This window comes from Staurois parvus, unplaced genomic scaffold (genome assembly GCF_062004578.1).
Source record: "Staurois parvus isolate SC_StPar_1 unplaced genomic scaffold, SC_StPar_1.0 ptg000325l, whole genome shotgun sequence".
NCBI lineage: Eukaryota > Metazoa > Chordata > Amphibia > Anura > Ranidae > Staurois > Staurois parvus.
Window position 1 is genome coordinate 419069 of NW_028318121.1, and position 14586 is coordinate 433654.

General features: G+C 39.3%; 1 long non-coding RNA gene across 1 annotated transcript; it reads right to left on the reverse strand.

Annotated features, from left to right (window-relative positions):
* Positions 1-9679: 9679 nt before the first annotated feature.
* On the reverse strand, positions 9680-13802 carry LOC149457335 (uncharacterized). Its single transcript, XR_016313643.1, has 2 exons — positions 13602-13802; positions 9680-9854 (listed from the first exon to the last, which is right to left on the reverse strand). It is a non-coding gene; the product is annotated as an uncharacterized LOC149457335 (long non-coding RNA).
* Positions 13803-14586: the final 784 nt, after the last annotated feature.

Genomic DNA, 14586 nt, shown 5'->3' on the forward strand with positions numbered 1-14586 from the left:
TTCAACTTTACTGGTAAACAAAATATGCTAAAATCCCAAAAAATGGCCGACCAATTATCCCAATAACGGAAGAGGCCCTTGTCCCCATTAACATGGGGACAAGGTGCTTTGGGGGGGAGCCCCCCTTCCCCAAAGCACCCCCCCATGTTGAGGGCATGTGGCCTGGTATAGTTCAGGAGGGGGGGGGCGCTCACTCGTCCCCCCCCTTTCCTGACCTGCCGGGCTGCATGCTCGGATAAGGGTCTGGTATGGATTTTGGGGGGATCCCCAAGCTGTTTTTTTTTATTTCAGCGTGGAGTTCCCCCTTAATATCCATACCAGATCCGAAGGGCTTGGTACGGATGTGAGGGGGGACCCCACGCTTTTTTTTTTTTTTTGTACATTCAGCTGTCAGTGGGGAACCCCGCTGACAGTTGAAACATTAACACATGGCTGTCGCTCCTACAATCCCGCATGAGTTATGTTATCAACTCATGCAGCATTTTAGTAGCGACAACCAATGCAGCGCTCATGTTTCAGCTGTCGGCGGAGTTCCCCACTGACAGTTGATGTAAAAGTATTGCAGGGAATTATAAACAATTTGTAAAAAACCCGGCGTGGGGTCCCCCCTCTCATCCATAATAAGCCCTTTGGGTCTCGTATGGATGTTAAGGGGTAACTCCACGCTGAAATTAAATAAAAAAACAGCATGGGGTACCCCCCAAAATCCATAACAGATACTTATCTGAGCATGCAGCCCAGCAGGTCAGGAAAGGGGGGGGGGCAAGCGAGCGCCTCCCCCCCTCCTGAACCATACCAGGCCACATGCCCATACCAAATTATTCAAATATTTGTAAACAGACCAATTAACTGAAATGGTTTGGCATTTGTACCCCAAATATGACGTTCCCTGAGGCATTGGTAAACCGAGGTACGCCTGTATTAGTATTGCAATCCTTTGTATTGGGATACATAGAACCAACATACATCTGAATTGGCAACATAGCACAACATTTGTGTCACATTGGAGATATCTGGTAGTTATACTGACCATGCCCAGGGACCTAAGATTGATTCACAGCACAGAAATACAGGCTGGATTAGCAATGTAGCTCCGTGGATTAGTGGTTAGCACTACTGCCTCACAACTCTAGGGTTGTCGGTTTGAATCCCAACCCCGGTGAGGAAGTAGCATGATCTCTGTGTGTGGCTGTCTTCAAATAGATGTTCTGGCAACATCTTTGCTTTCTGTCTAAATGATCCCTAAAATGTGAATTAGAATGAGGCCTTGTCTGTTGAAACACCTTCACAGCTGCACCTTATGTGAATGTCATACAATGGGATAAGAGCCTGGAGCACTAATAGATTTAATAATGATGGTTTACACTCCATCCACTTTTGTGAAGGATTTGGCAAGCAAAGAGCTGACAGAGGCAAAGTCGCACCCTATTGTATGCTATTAGAGCGACCACATGGGTGTGTTTCAAACATTGATTTCTATAGTACATATAGTATATGTATATAGTATCTAGTATATAGTAGTACATGTACTACTTTAGTGGCAATTTGCATAGAGATCTGTGTCAGATGTCTTGAAAATTGCATTGAAATGGTCAATTTTACTGTAAGTCGCAGGATTTGTAAATCAGCTTTGCCCAGAGTGTAATGTTTGGTGAAGTTTGATTTCTGGAGTGTTTTGCCAATTGATGGGAAATTCACCATACTAGTCAAATCGATTTGTCATTTTCAGTATTGCATACAAGATGTGGTCATGTGACTGTCTCAACTCATGCGAGAATCTGGAGGGAATTGTGACCATAGTAGCAATAAAGGTTCCAATTGGGGTTCCCTTTCACATCCCTGCTCAATGTTCTGTTGTATGCTGCACACGTACATTTCACTGTATATTTCTTTCTGATTTGTGGGGCCTGTATACCAAGGGTTAATGCAGGTAGGGAGCGGATTCATCAGGTGAAAACACTTTCACTGACCAAATTAAGGTCAGTGGTGGGTGTGGCTTCATTGGGTGTGGGGCCTTGTTTGGCGCTCCAAATACAACCTAGCTTATATAAAGACGTGCAGTAGGGAGTGATTTGGCCTGTTACTAGGCCGGGTGGTTTGTGACTAAGTCCTTGCTTGTAGTGGTTTGGGGGAAGAAGAGATTTTGTGCTGAATTGCCCCAGACACCACTCAGGCTGTGTTTGGAAGTGGGCTGGAAATGTTTGCATATTTTTGGCGTTGTAAAGTGTTTGTGTGTTATTGCACAATGATTGTGTTTTTTTTCTTTGCATTGAAAGCCTCACACATGTCAATCGTTTTGTTTAAAATCTGCTCTTGTTTTAATTTTGCTTATTTAGACTCCAATGCATTTTTCTGACAAACCTGCTGACAAATGTATGTGTAGGGGGTTTGTAGAGGTGGGAGGGGATTTGTAGAGGTGGGAGGGGTTTTTTTTCACATGCTTTGTTTTCTTGATATTTTGATCTGTAGACTTTTTTTTGTGAATGGATCTTCATACGAAGTGATTGTGTAAGTAAATCTTATGTGCACGAAAATGTTACTTGATTCATCTTCCCCTTTGTTTCCTGCTATAACCTGAGCACACACAGTTCATTAGAAGTATCCTTAGATTGTAAGCTCTTATGAGCAGGAGTGTTTTATTTTTGCCACGTGAATCCTATTTTTGTGACTCACCAAGATATTGACTGTACCTACTTGTTCCTGCTGACCAAATAAATGAAGATATATTTGATCAATAAATGTTTGACCGATGTTTTTGTGTTTATTTTATGTTTAATATATGAACAACCTTAATAGTTACTTTGTATACTTATATAATCTGCTCAAATGTAGCTTGTAAGAGCGTGAATATGCAAGTGTGTGCAAACTGGCTTTTTCAAAACCAAAAAAAAAAAAAAAACCCACTTGCACCACAATATTGTTATGTACTAATGAATGTCACATTCACTGTGCAGCCAGCTACAGGTTTTCTACAATTCGATTTACAGTAATAAAATAGTCCCCACTTTGTTGATTTTTGGCCTTTGGCAACAAATATTAGCCAAGGTTAAAAAAAACAAATCAATAAGAAACACACATTTGCGAAAGCTATCATAGCCGTGCATAGAAATGCGCGATTGCAAACAAATAAGCACCAAACAGGTGTCCGCATGGCGCATGAACGGCTATCCTGGAAGTCCGTCATCACGTGCGCACGCATCCGGAAGTGGTTGTGGGGAGTGTAAGTGGATGAGAAGTGGTTGGAGGTTTTGTGTTGGTTGAAAATTTTGATAACTTTATTGGCATTTGGACATGGCAAGAGCACAGTTCTCAACTGAGGAGATGATCCTTATATGTAAAGTAAGTGTGGCCATTGCAAATATGTTTATAACATATGAGCGACAGGTACTTGCAATTTTGTGGGTGGGGCCTAGCAGAATCTCACTTGGTGCACATGCTACTTATCTGTACATTAGCTCCTGGGTATTGATGGGTCAATGATATTAACCACTTGCCTACTGGGTACTCATACCCCCTTCCTGTCCTGGCCAATTTTCATCTTTCTGCACTGTTACCCTTTGAATGACAATTGTGCGGTCATGCCACATTGTACCCATCTTAAATTTGTATCAGTTTTTTCAGACAAATAGAGCTTTCTTTGGGTGGTATTGACTTGCTGCTGTGAGTTTTACTTTTTGCTCGATAAACCACAAAATAGCTCATAATGAATAAAAGTCTGTTTATATTATAACATTTGGTAAACTGGTAATTTAGCAACACTGATGTGCGTTGATGAGGCAGCACTGGTGGGTGGCACTGCTGGCCACAGGTGGGCGGAACTGTTGGGTGGCACTGGTGGGCACTGATCATCGGGGCCGACCCCTGCTTTGATAACTGCTGGTTCTCGGCAGTACTTTCCACACATTCTGACAGCGTGATGAAAGTGCAGCCAAGACCCGGCAAATGCATTTCCCGGTGATCAGCGTGTCATTGGACATGGCTGATCACATGGTAAAAAACCGCTGTGATTGGCCTTTACCACATCACGTGATCAGCTGTGTCCTTAGGACACCGCAATCACGGAGAGCGCGTTCTGCCAGGATGTCATATGACACCCTCCCAGAGCTGCCTGGATGCAGTGTAGCATTATTCGGCTATCTGCGGTCGCCAAATAGGTAACCAGCTAGGCCTTCATGGCTAATCTTTGAATATCTGGACATGTATACTGCGTATAATGCATTACATTCTACAATGTGTTGGTGTACATGGTATTACAGTGTGCAATGCGTTGCTGGATTCTGCATGACAGTGGACAGCGTATCACAGTGTGCAATGCGTAGCTCCATCCTACATGACAGTGTACAGTGCATTACAGTCTACAATGTGTGGGTGTACACGGTATCACAGTGTGCAATGCGTTGCTCCATCCTGCATGACAGTGTACAGTGCATTACAGTCTACAATGTGTGGGTGTACACGGTATTACATTGTACAGTGTATTACAGTGTGCAATGCGTTGTACACTGCAGTGTGCACTAAAGCATTTTACACTCGTGCACTGTACACACTAACGCATTTGACATTTCTAGTGTGCAATGCGTTAGTGTGCAATGCCTTTGACAATACAATGCATTTGCAGTATTGGTGTATGTTTATTAAGCACAGATAATTAATCTGATTTTAGTTATCAAGGAGAAGTCTTCTCTGTCCCCCTGTTTATGAGGTGGAGGACAATTGTTTTCCGAAGAAGAGAGGAGACATTTTTTCAAGGAGATCTGTATAGATTTCCAGAGATATGTGTAGATGGTTGAGGGGCTGCATGTGATCTCCGGAGATAATTGGGATTAACGATCACCTGAGTTAAACCAGTGAATGAAAAGTGTAAAAAAACATGGATTGAAAATAATCTGCACTGACCACTGTGCTTTGTCAAGCCACATATTGGCACATTCTGGTGTCACACAGATGCAATGTGAAATTTGCAGTGTTTTCTGTGCAAGCGCTGCACCGCATCACAACCGCAACCCCTTCATGCCACCTGCTGCGGCTTTCTAGGTGAAGTTACCAACACACCAAAATTGGTACACAAAGCATATTGCGATTTGCCAAATTGGATGGCATGCCTATTCACACCCATGTGCATACCCTGAAAAAGGGTCCTGCACATTTTTGGCCCGGATGCGGTGCAATTTGAGGTGTGCAAAATGTTTGTCTCTAATTGCAACGCACACAAATTGCATGTGATTTGCCCAGGAGTGCGGTGTTAGACCACAATGCATGTATGTGAAGCCACAATAAAAGGATGTGGATTTTGTCTATTTTTACTTGCGCATGTTAACATTATGGAAGTGCATTTTTTTTTTTTTTCTGTTTAACATGCTATAGAAATGCAACATGCATTTGGATGTAGTGTTTTTGTATGTGCATTTTGGAAGTATTCTAAACACACATTGACCCTAGGGCCACACCATATCTTATGCAGGCCATAGATGGGTCGAAAATTCGGCCGAAAATAAAATCGGCCGATTTTCGGATCGTTAGTGGGCTATTTGTTCGGCCGTTTTTCGGTATTTTGGCAGATTTTTTTTTTCGGTAAAGTTGGAAAAAAAACGGCCGAATTTGCCGATCGGCCGATGTTCGCGCAAATGATGGGCAAATCGGCCAATATTTTACTGATAAAAAATCTGCACATGAGCAGTGACCTGCAAGAGGAAGACAAAAAGAAGAAAAAGAAGAAGAGGTTGAAGAAGAAGATAATGAAGAAGAGGATGATGATGAAGAGGATGATGATGAAGAAGAAGATGATGAAGAGGAAGAAGAGGATGATGATGAAGAAAAAGAAGAAGAGGATGATGATGATGAAGATGATGAAGAATAAGAGGGTGATGAAGAAGAGGATGATGATGATGAAGAAGAAGAGGATGATGATGATGATGAAGAAGAGGATGATGATGATGATGATGATGAAGAAGAAGAGGATGATGATGATGATGAAGAAGAAGAAGAAGAGGATGATGATGATGAAGAAGAGGATGATGAAGAAGAGGATGATGATGCAGAGGATGAAGAAGAAGAAGACGATGAAGAAGAGGATGATGATGAAGAAGATGATGATGAAGAAGAAGAGGATGATGATGATGAAGAAGAGGATGATGATGAAGAAGAGGATGATGGTGAAGAAGAAGAAGAAGATGAGGAAGAAGAAGAAGAGGATGATGATGAAGAAGAAGAAGAAGAAGAAGAGGATGATGGTGATGAAGAAGAAGAGGATGATGATGATGAAGAAGAAGAGGATGATGAAGAAGAAGAAGAGGATGATGATGGTGAAGAAGAAGAAGATGAGGATGAAGAAGAAGAGGATGATGATGATGAAGAAGAAGAAGAAGAGGATGATGATGAAGAAGAAGAAGAGGATGATGATGATGAAGAAGAAGTAGAAGAGGATGATGATGAAAAAGAAGAAGAAGAAGAAGAAGAAGAAGAGGAAGAAGAAGGATGAAAAATGAGAGGAATTCCAGTATGGCAAAAAGTGTCCCTGCAGAGAGCTCCGCTATTTCTTTGACAGTTCCTTGACATTTACAGCGGTTGCAACATTGTATCTATTTGTTTCCGAATAAAAACATCTGTATCCGAAATGGATACAAATACATTGTTGCAACCGCTATAAATGTCAAAGAACTGTCAAAGAAATAGCAGAGCTCTCTGCAGGGACACTTTTTGCCGGCTGTAGACGGAATGAAAATCGGCCGATTTTTTTTTTTACCATTGCTAGTAACATCGGCCGCTTGAACAACCGATTTTTCATTTTTTAAAAGAAAAATCGGCTGTTTTTCTCCCCGTTTATGGCCTGCATAAGCATTAGTGTGCCTGGGGGAGGGGGGGGACCTTTGGCCTTTCCAAACACAGTAGATGCTCCAAGAATGTTTCCTTGAACTCTTGAAATGGTTAAAAAGGAAAGACACTCTAGATAGCCTGCACTGAGAATTGACTGTCATGATGACGTGTCAATGATTATTTGCTCTCATTTTTCAGGAGTGGTACTGCTTGCGGTTGAAGCTGGTAGAAATCCACCTTCACGTCCTCCACTCACCTTCACTTGTGGCCAGTGGATATTTTGTGGCCGCAGGCAAGAACTGGCATCGAGGACCTGCATAATGACCCTGGCATGCCAGAGGTGGTTTGGAAGCAGCACAGCAATTTGACCATCCCTTTCCTCTATGTTGGTTTTAGGGGTGCAGAATTGCTTCTCGTTCGTGAACGGACTGTCGCCGGATATCAGAGTCCCCATATTTTCAAGATATGTTTTAGCCATGTTGGCTTATTTTTATGTTATTTTCCAAGTGTGTCGCACCTAACCGCACAGTAGTGTGGTGCCAAGCGTATTTGTGGCTGTGAATGGGGCTGTTTTTAATAGACGTGTGTAGGTGCAACAACGTTTTCATCATGGTACCTGCGCACATCTGCAAAGGGCATTGCATTTCTTTGCTGTGCTGGAAAATGTGTGTTCTTGCATGCGTTTCTGCACCACCAATGGTGTGAACAAGTCCTAAGGGCTGGTTCACACTAAAGAAACAGTCTAGATGTGTTCCTGATGGGTTTTTTTCATGCCCTTTTGGCATGCATGTTTAGTGTGTTCCAGTACATTTTGGATGCGTTTTGGACATGTTTACATTGCATTTTTGTATCCCTTCCACTTATTTTTTTCTATTTTCTTTGTATTCAATGTAGTTAGGGACATGTGCGTTTTTGTACATTCAAGGACGTTTCAATGTGTTCCAGTACAGTTCTGTGCAGAAACAATGCAGCGTGGTCAACTTTGTTTACAGCACCTGCAATGCATTGAAAATGCAAGCGCTGATGTGAACTATGACATTGACAACCATATAACCTTCTTTCTGTGCGTTTGTGATGCTGAAAAAGCAACTGAAACACATGTAGTGTGAACTGGCCCTAAAGGTTATTAGAGGTCAGGGAACAGGACTGACCAGGAATTGTGAATTCAATCAGACTAGTGGTGAGATACAATCAGCAATTGTATAATAATGTGAGATCTGAGCTGTAGCTGATAGAAAATGAGACACATTCACTTGATCAGTAAATAGATAGTTAAAGAGTGGGGCGGTGATCCATAGATTTGCATATGAGACAGGTGATGATGGGGTGGGGGAGGGGGTCAAGTTGTATAAGGAGACAGATTTAAAAGAGAAAAAAGTTACAATGAAATATACACGGCATGAAACTTGCACATTTCCTAATTGGCAGAAGAACAGTACGCAAGTAACATTCATCCACTTTCTAGTCATTAGGCAAAATCATAATTGATTGATCAATATTCCTGCCACAACCCAGAAAATTGATCTCCATTTTTTTGGGATGTTGCCAAGACTGGGATTAGAACCCATGACCCAAGTGCTGTAAGTTCTGAGCTCTAGCCACTAAACCACTGTGGGAGACACAGTTTGAGCTATAATGTAGAATAGTTACATTGTTTAAAAATGATAAAGCGAGCGCTGGTCAAATGGTATAGACTAGTAAAATGGTCTTACACAAGATAAATATAACCACGAACAGTAGTGCATGAACTCGTGAAAGGTCATCCACCCCTGTGACAGTGTACTACACTATTGAGCACCTTTCTGGCTCCTGTGGCTGAGCTAATTCCTCCCCAGGACCATTTGGGCACCCACCCTGATGGATGGATGGATGGATGGATGGAGCTGGATGACTAACCCATAACTGCCAGCATACCGCTGCACCCCCAGATGTGTGATGTGTATAACCCATGCGCATTAATACTTTTGTTCTGGTGAGTGTAGACCAGTCCCAAGGGTGGTTTACCTTTCACGAGTTCATGCACTACTGTCCGTCACGGAGAGACCACACGTGCCATTCATAGGCACTCTCTGAGTTGGTACTCTCACACAAAGGACATTCCATTATTCAGGAATGATTCTATGAACTTATTTTAGCACCATTTACAATATTACATCATTGTTGCAATTCTTTGCACTTTTTGGTTTTTACATGCATTCATTATTGATCACATGCATTTATAGCGCTGCACTTGTCTTTACCATAGAATAGTTACGTGATTAAAGAGAATGAAGATATATAATTATATTGGGAAATTAGAAGTATATAAATTATTTGAGATATAAGTGTGAAAATGTTTAACATTTGAGTACAGAATGTATGACATTCATTAGTAAATGCATTAGTTTCCTGATCATTTTGGAGACACTGCAAGAAAAGAAATAGAAGAAAATAGAAAATTCTAATACAGGTATACTATTTATTACATTCTAAGAATTCTATTTTGCCATCATAAGAATGCCAATGTTAATAAAGCCCGCGCTTGTGCGCCATCTAGCGAACATATCCGGTATTGCACCTAAAAATGTGCCAGACGGGATACCACATTTAGTGATAGCAAAGTAGTCAGTAGACGCTCGTCAATGAGCTTGCTAGACGCTGGTCAGGCGACTGATTGATTGACCGGAGTCTGCCTGAATGGTCAGTCTCTGCTAATACACTCACATCTTAGTGAATCAAGGCCATTATGTCAAAATAAAATGTACACACAAAAAAAACCAATATATCTGATGAATGAATTATTTCATCAGTAGTCAAAAGTCAATTGTTTTATAAGTTCTTCCTCTATGAGATGCCTTGAGATGTCTTGTCTTCTTCTAGCACTCTGTAAAGTTAAAATAACTTTATTGAACATAAAAAGAACAACAAAAACAATGATGAATGAAATTCTTGTTGCAAAGCTTCTTCCAGAATAAATTTCCTTCTTGGAAAATGTATTATCATCTGAAAGGTTTAGAAATATTTGAGTTTTCTTCCTTTAACAGTTACTCTTAGGTCATTTCCTGTAACAGAAATGCAGTATCATTATTTTGGCATTGATAACTTTACATTGATTAATCCTCTTACATTTATCTGTTAATATTACATATCATAATCACAAACATTTCTAGTCATGACATGGAAGACATATTTTGATTATAACACTTCTTATTGACTTGTAGTGTTCTATTTTAGAATGCGGGCACTTCCGCCTAACAATACTAGGGTTGCTGATGCAAATCCCAACCATGGCATCACCTGCCTGGAGTTTACATGTTCTCCCTGTGCTTGTGTGAGTTTCCTCCGGGTACTCCGGTTTCCTTCCACACTCAAAAGTCATGTTGGTAGGAGAATTGGCTCCTATCTAATTTGGCCCTAGTATGTATATGTATGACTGTGAATTAGGGACCTTAGATTGTACACCTCTTGAGGGTTAGGGACTGATGTGAATGTACTATATATGTAAAAAGCACTACATAAATTGACAACGCTATATAAGTACCTGAAATAAACAAAAATAAATATAACAGGACGCTACATCTCCATTATTGGTCATGAATCAAAACCTTGGTTTCAAAACCAAAGAAAGGTTTTGTATCAACCCAGAGATGACAAAGGATCATGCCTTTGATCTTATCTCTATAAAATTGGAAATATGCGTAGCTGTTTTTTGTGTTGGCTCACTTCTTGTAGTGTAAGACTGATCTGCAGTAATACATACTGGTTTCAAACTTTTCTCAGTTCTTATGTTGAAAACATGAGGTGCAAACTTCTCACCTACAGCTGTACAAACATGTGTTGGTATGTTTTCCTGAAAATGTCTTTTTGTTACATCTATCTGAATGTGTTTGGAAGACAGTGTTTTATACCATATAGGATAATTTTCACGATACTTTTCTGTTGAACCATCTTCCTTTAGGAGTTTCAGTGATGAATCAGGTGTCTGTAATATGATCTTACTTGACCTCACAATGTGTTCAGTTATTTTGACTGCAAAGAAAACACTTAACAATTTTTTCATATGTGCATCAAAGTTTTTCTCCATATTTGTCAAAGTTCTTGAGAAGAAACCTATTATTTTCTGATTACCTTCTTTTAATTGTGACAAAGTTGCTGAGATTGCATTATTGGAAACATTGGTTTCTAAAACAAAAGGAATTTTACTACAAAACTCAACAGTATTTAATGTAGTAGCATTCTGCAAATCCCATTTCAATAGTTCAAAAGCTTCTTTCTCAGTTTGATCCCATTGTTCCAATACACCATCTTTTTGTCTCAAACGATAAAATAATGATCTAGACTTCTCTGCAAAATTGGGTATAAAATCTTTACAATGATTTACTTCGCTCAAAAACTGATGCAAAGCCTTGCGATTTGTTGGAATTGGATAAGCAGAAATAGTTCTAACTTTTTCTTGCAGCAACTGTCTCTGTCCATGACTAATTTGCATATGAAGGAATTCCACCTGTCTTTTCATCAACTGAACTTTCTCTGTATTCAATTTCAATCCTGCTGTTTGTAACAACGTAAATATTTCAGACAAAAGAGTGATATGTTCAGTTATATTTTGTGTAGACAAGAGAAGCTTGTCTACATGCTGGACAATACATTCTGGCCTAGAGAATTTAGATAATATTTTTCCCAAATACTCATGAACAATTCCATCACTTAAATCTAAGCCTGGGGCTAATCTTGTGAATGTATACGTTTCTTTGTTGAAGCTAAAGGCAAGTTTATATTGACAACTCTTAGCTAAGGGTACTGACAAATGGCTATTGGCAATTTCAAGTACAGTGAATATTTTGGCCTTGGCATCCAGATGTGACATTATGTTACAATCAGGAACAATAGATCTGTTATTTGTGATGCATTTGTTCAATGTCTTGAAGTCAATTGATAAAGAATATGAATTATCAGCTTTGATAGGCCAAATACAATTATTCACCACTGATTGTACTTTCTTTAAAATTCCTTGCTGTAAAAACTCATCTATAATGGAAGAAATTGGATTAATTGATTCTAATGGCAATTTGTATTGAGGTTGAGGCTTAGGGTCTCTACCTTCAATGTCAACTTCAAAATTTAAACAAACCTACATCATTTTTGCTTTGACTCCAAAGATCTGTATGTGATCTAACCAATTGTTCCAATTCAAGATTGGTTCCTGTATGTGGCCATTTATGATCTGAAGACATGTCAGCAGTTGCTGTACAAATACTTCCAACATTACAGTACATGGAAGAATCAATAAATGTTGATTTGGGCCTTCCACTTTCATCCAATAAAATTGGAGCAACATATTCCAACGGTAAGGAAGAAGAATCTCGATTTGATCCTGATTTAAATTTCGGCAATGGCAGTAAACCATTCCTATTAATGACAACAGCACTGTTTACCATATTGTTTAAGCTGTTGTTAACTCTCAGTGAACTGATCTTTTTAACTTCTGAGGCATAAGTCAACTCAGACAGACTATTGTTGGAACATGGAGGAGCAGATTGTTCAGAAATTATATTTTGGTCTTCTAATTCCAAAGCTTTTCTTTGTAAATCTAATTTATAATGAATACAATCTCTTTTCAAATGACCAAATCGTTTACAATAGAAACAAATAGTATTTCCTGTCTGCTCTGAGACTCTCGTCCTGCCTGTGACGTGTTCATCATCATAACTGGGTGTGGCTAAGCACATGGTCTCTCTCTGTTCTCCATTTTGAACAATTAAACTTTCCTTCTTCTGATTGTTTAATTTAAGTTGCATTCTAACTGTATTTATAACTTTGGCTGCTTGATCTAAATCATTTTTTCCAGTAGCAATAATAAAAGATGCTGGATCAAGATACTTGAATTTTTTAACAAAAGCATTTACCATAGAAGGAGTCTCATTGTCTAAATTAAATATCATTTTGTATACTTTAGAAAATCTATTTTTCAAATCAAAAGGATCATCATTAATCGTAGCTCTTAAGGAGTCTAAGATTTCCAAAGAAGGAGTTTCCTCTCCAGTAGTAAATATCAATCATTGACGCAGTCGGTCTGATGCATTGCTATGCATTTCCTCATCATCCTCAATATATGGCGTTTTGATTAATCTACATGCCATAACACTGGGGAGCCATAAACAGAATAGAAAATTTCTTTGCTCCTGATTTAAACAAAAATTATTACAAAAATTTTCATAAACCTCCATGTTATAGAAAGCATCGGTGTCCATATCATAGGCTGGCATATCCTTCAAAATTTTCATGAGCTGATCGAGGATTTTAAGATTAAGTTTTGCAGCTTTATCCCTTAATTTTCTCTTACACATTTCTTCCTGATCTATAGGGTCTCCTTCTATAGACTGGATCTCTGGTACAAAAGATTTTTGTTTCTCTACCTTAGTATTCACACAAATTCTTTTTACATCATTCTGCAGGTCAGATAACTGAATGTCTTTTGTTTGAATTGCGCTTTGCATATCATCTATTTGCTCAGTCAAAATCTGGCAATTAGCACATACACTGCTCTGATCTTGCTTCATTACACATGTAGCAGTCTTAGGAACATCAAAAATCATGGCGTTAAAAACATGAACTAACTTCTACTTACATTTCTAACTTGTTTGCTCAGTTTCTTAAAGGAAAACTTAGATTTTTCTATCTTAATATTAGCCTGTAAGCACTCATTATACATGTACCGCCAAAGTTCATCATCTTTAACAAATGTAGACAGATTCTTGAATTCTAACTTACTCTCTCTAGATAATTCATCAATAAAATCCATTACTTACCGATTAAGAAGGTCTTTCTTTACATAACGCGTCTTTTCTCTCTTGGCGGGAAATGACATCACCAAGGAACAGCGTTTCTTGCAATTGCGCAAAATTCTCACCAATTCTGCTTTTAGGTTCTCGATTATGCCGACGATTCATCTGTTGCAGACTTTTACTTCTCCTGAAAGCTTGACTTCATATTTTGTTGACTTACAAACAGCTTCCCTCTCAGCAAGATGAAAGAGAAAAAAAGTCAAAAATAAGCGATCGGCGGAAATGAATCGAACTGGAGGCTCGCCACTGTAAAATATCGTATCGTCTCGATATTTTATTAACTTGTATTGATGAGAAATGTTCAAATAGAAAGTCCTTCCACTTCTTGTAAAAACTCAAAAAGATGATTTAATAATAACGTTGCATAAAATTAGAAATAAAATATTGGCATACAGAATGTTTAAATAATGTCCAAAAAGTATAATTAAGTTCTTAATAATAAAATTGTATATATGTATATGTGTGTATGTGTGTGTGTCTCTCAAGGCTTCAATCAATGTGAGTAGAGATGAGCGAAGTATTCAAAAATTCGATTCGACTGATTCGGCGAATTCATGGAAAAATTTCGATTCGAGTCGAATATATTCGCTGTGAATTTAACTTAAAAAAGGGTGTTTCTAGGCTTCAGAGAGACTTAATATTAGTGCTGAACACTGTACCTTTAATTTAAATGCCCTTGGAGTCTGCTGGGGAAGAGAAATAATACTGTCAGTCAGTATGACATGCAGATGAGTGCCGTCGATCTTAGAATCACCGCACACTTCACTCATTTGGGCAGTCACTGGGCCAAAACCAGAGTGTGGAGCCACAGTGTGGCGGTGGAGGCAGCAGCAATGGGAGGCCATACAGCACCCTATGACAAAAATGGAAACCACCAGCAGTGTGAGGAGACCTGAAAGTGGCACATGGCAGAGTGTGGCGATAGAGACAGCAGCAATGGGAGGCCGTA